Source organism: Cryptomeria japonica, chromosome 3 (genome assembly GCF_030272615.1).
Source record: "Cryptomeria japonica chromosome 3, Sugi_1.0, whole genome shotgun sequence".
Lineage (NCBI taxonomy): Eukaryota > Viridiplantae > Streptophyta > Pinopsida > Cupressales > Cupressaceae > Cryptomeria > Cryptomeria japonica.
In genome coordinates, this window is record NC_081407.1 from 563,365,140 (window position 1) to 563,369,909 (window position 4,770).

The following is a 4,770-nucleotide window of genomic DNA, read 5'->3' on the forward strand; positions in this document are numbered from 1 at the left end:
GGAAGAGATACATGGCATACGTATCACTTTCTTGTATCCATGCACATTTGCAGGATCATCTAGCAAAGTAGTTGCAGTTCTCAGGGGAGACAAATTATTGCCATTCAGGGTCAATAAAATGCATATGCTGGTAGTGGACCACAAGGAGAGCTGAGAAGACTTGATCGAAATTTAATTTTATAATGTTGGATCACCCCTGACATATATTGTAATAATGGTTCATCAAGGATATAGGCAATAGAGGTGCACACAATCATATTGGTGTATTAGTCATAAGGGAGAAGTTTTCCAGTTAAAGAATGCACATATTAATCTACTTGTTTCTCAAAGGGGGAGAAGAACAAGTCTGAGTATGTAATGTGTCAAGACCTTTTCCATTGTTGTCAAAGGGGGAGAGTGATGATTGGTGTTGACATCAATGCCAAAGGGGGAGATTGTTGGTATTTAAGTTTTCATTGATGTCAATAGTTGAGGTGTTGCAGTCTATAGAGAGCAGAGATGATAAGTGTCCTAGAGAACAAGTGTAGCCTGATAGAGATTATACAAAGTGATAGCTTCGCACCCACTGGTTAGAGATGCAAAGGCATGTAAACATGATAGAGATGTCAAAGATGAAGTTGTATAATTGATCAAATATAGTCATTGACGTTTGCATTTGATGAACCGGTATGATGATATGATGATAATGTATGCTGTCATTGATGTCAATAAGTGCAAGTGAACTGGTATGAAGAGTTGTAGTAAACCAATGTCTAGGTTTCACTAAGTGTGACTACCATTTGGTAGTCTCAACTCTAGGGTTTTCGGTTTGGCAATCCAACTTGTGTGATGAAACCAATGACATTATGTGATGAGTTAGCTAAGAGAAGAAGATGAGATCGAGATGCCATGTCAGTTTTGTGCACGTGAAGGATTTCCTTGTGGATCTTGCATGTGAAGATTGACTGCATTAAATGTCTACCTTGGGAATGAACATTCTTCTTAGCAGTATGAGAAGAAAGCATGATGAGTTACTAATTTCTATGTGCGGTGAAGAATGGACGATGCAGAATGACTTGTGATCTATTTGAGATTGCTTCACTCTATGGAAAGTGTTTGGATAGTCTAGATTTGACCGACTGTAATTATAAACCTAAATGCTTAGGGTTTAGGGTTTATGCTACTGACCTCATTGTTTTCTATAAGGTCGATGATGTTTGTTATTGTAAGTTGTTGGCAAAAGTTGTGTGTGTATCCGAGTGATGAGATACTTGCCAGACCAGTGAGAGAAAACTACAGAGTGTGATTGCAAAGTAGAGGAACTGAAAAGGATCTGCCTTAGCATATAGTGTTGTTATCAGATTAGAGTTTTATCTGTTGTCTTCTAACCATTTCAACAGAAGAAAAATCCCTTTGCCAGGTAGCTTTAACAGGCTTACTGTAAATCCTCTAACTAGGTGACTCAAGTTCATTGAGTTCTTTAAATCCTCTAGCAAGGTAACCTTTAAGAGGGTTTCAACCTTTAACAAGGTATATAACCATCCCTTAATCGAGTGATCTTTAACAGGATCAGTTCCTAGTAGAACCTTATTGTAAAGTCTTTAATCAGACTAGGCTCCTAACAAAGTGAGCTTCAAAAGAGTTCAAAACAAGTTTTTCGGTATTCATCCCCGCCGTGGATTTTCCCATTTGGGTTTCCACGTGAAAAATCTGTGTGTCATGAGTTGTGCATTTTTCATGTGATGATTAAGTATTCTTTGTTTGAGTGATTATGCATGCAGAGCTAATGGTTATGGTATTGTTGACATACCACATGAAAATGTTTATGGGTGAAGTAGTTATCAAGTATTGAATGTATTTGAAGGGTTCAATTTTACTGGTTTATGTTGTTTGAAGTCTTACTGTGTTTAACTGGTATTGCCATGGTTAAGTTCAGTAATGAAGACAACCGGTTAGTATTATTTTAACTTGATAAGTTGATAAGAAGTTTTTGTATGTATTGATTCACCCCCCCTCTCAATACCAGTTAGGGTATCTATTGTTCATCATTATTCATCAATTGGTATCAGAGAAACTCCAGGTCCTCGATGATATAATCTAAACCACTTGAGGAAAAAAATCCTGTGTTAATGATGAAGAGGGAAGGTCCTAAGTTCAATAGAGATAACTTCAAAATATGGAAGGACATAATGAAGATCTATATCAAGAGTTTGGGTGCTCAACACTGGAGCTATAATGAGAATGTCTATGTAATCCCAACTGGCACTTTAACTGATGATCAGAAAAGAGAGATTCAAAAAAATTGGCAAGTCATGGAAGCCCTTATTAGCAGTTTGTTTGATATTGAGTTCATTGATGTACAAGATAAGGACACTCCTAAGGATGTATGGGACACGTTGGAAACTATTTATGGCAGTGATGATCATGTAAAGCAAGCTAAGGAAGAGAGCCTTAGAGGGAAATTTGAAGACATGAGGATGGTTGAAGGTGAGACCATTCAACAATATGGCATAAGAATCAAGATTGTTATTGGAGATATCAAGAGCACTGGTGGAACAATTGATGATGTTGTTGTTGTCAGTAAAGTTTTGAGATCATTGTTACTGGTCTATGCAATCAGAGTTGCTTCTATTTAGGAACTAAGGTCTATTGACAAAACCAAGGTATCCTTAGACTCTATCATTGCAAAGTTAACTACATATGAGTTGAATAGCTATGATGGTAGTGTTTAGAAGACCGAGTCAGCTTTTAGAGCATCTTTTGCACAAACCAAAAAGGAAAAGAAGTAAGTACTAGTTATGAATCCATGCAAAGCAGAGGTATGGATGATGAAGAGATTCTGATGGAGCTTGAAGCTCTTCTTGCCAAGAGACTTCCAAAAGGCACTAGAAAATACAGAGGTGAGATTCCTTTTAAAATGTTTTTCCTCTAATAAGATAGGACATATAGTTGTTAACTATCCTAACAATGACAATAAGGATAAATTGGAGAGGTTTAGAAAGTATAAAGGAGGAAATAGAAGAAATTGTCTTGTTGTAGTGGATGAAGGTGTTGCTAATGAAGAATTTGAGGATGAAGAGAATGAGTACATAGTGTTTGTAGGTATAAAGGAAGAAGTGTCTAACAAGAAAGCACTTGTCTCTCCCATTGAAAACTCTAATGAGTGGATTATTGATAGTGGTTGTTCTCACCACATGAATGGTGATCGAAGAAATTTTTTGTCTCTAGAAGAATATGATGGAGGTGTTGTCAGATTTGGCAATGATGAACCATGCTTGGTAAAAGGAAAAGGATCCATCTCACTGAATGGAAAGAGTAGTGTGGATGATGTCTACTAGGTAGAAGGTCTTAAGCATAACTTGTTGAGTGTTGCTTAGCTAAATGATAAAGGACTCATTCTGGAGTTCAAAGGTGGAGTCTGCAGTATAATTGGAAAGAGTGGTGAACTTATTGCCACCAGTAAGTAGACCAAAGGTAACTTGTTTTAGTTGAATGCCAAGATAAGTCGGTGTCTGATGGCTAAGTTTGATGATAGTTGGATATGGCATAGGAGACATTTTCATATGAACTTTGATAATATTGTAAGGCTAGTAAGATCAAGGCAGTAAGAGGATTGCCTTTGCTAAACAAACTAAAGAATTCTTTGTGCAGAGAATGTCAACTTGGGAAGATGTCTTCCTCAACTTTCAAAGGTAATTCTTTTTCAGTAGAAAACTTACTTGATCTTGTGCATACTGATTTGTGTGGTCCTATGAAAACTAGAAGTATTCAGGGAGATAGGTATTTCATGATTCTTATTGATGACTTCTCAAGAATGATGTGGGTCACATTATTGAAAGACAAGTCTGAGGCATTTGGAAAATTGAAAGCCTTTAGAGAATTAGTAGAGAAGGAAAGTGGTCAAAAAATAAAATGCCTAAGAACTGATCAAGGAGGTGAATTCACTTCTGATGAATTCAACAAGTACTATGAAGATAGTAGTATCAAGAGGCAGTTGTCTGCCCTAAGGACACCACAACAAAATGGCATAGCAGAAAGGAATAACAGGACTGTAGTTGAAGCAGCCAGATTAATGTTGATCCAAGAAAAGGTTTCTCACACTTTTTGGAGAGAAACGGTGAGCACTGCAGTCTATACTATGAACCGGGTACTCATCAAGAAAGGTAGAGTTAAAACCCCTTATGAGTATTGGACTGGGAAAACTCCCACTATGAGTTATTTTAAAGTATTTGGTAGTAAGTTTTACATCAAGAGAGGTGAACATCTGAGCAAGTTTGATGCTAAATGTGATGAAGGAATATTTCTGGGATATTCCACTAAGAGCAAATCTCTCAAGTGCTACAACAATAGAACACAGAAAATTGTTGAGAGTATTAATGTCAGGGTTGATGAATCCCCTGAGGAACCTGAGGAAACATGCAACGAGGAAGTGGAATATGAATCAAGTATAGCCTTCTGGGAAACAGTTAAGAAAGAAACAAGTAAAGATCTTAGTGTTCTTGTATCGGTAGAAGCTACAGTAGGTGAAGAAGAAGAGGAAAAGCTAGCAGTACCAGCTAGAGTCATTCCTAGGTATGTGAAACTGCATCATGATTTGAAGCAGATCATAGGAGATAAAGATGCAGGGATACTCACAAGAAGAAAGGTGAAAGAAAACTCTTGCATGATTTATGAATTGGAGCCCAAGACTTCCAGAGAAGCACTTACAGATGAAGACTAGATTAAGGCAATGGAAGAGGAGCTAGACCAGATAGAAAAGAATGCAACATGATCCCTAATACCTAGACCAGA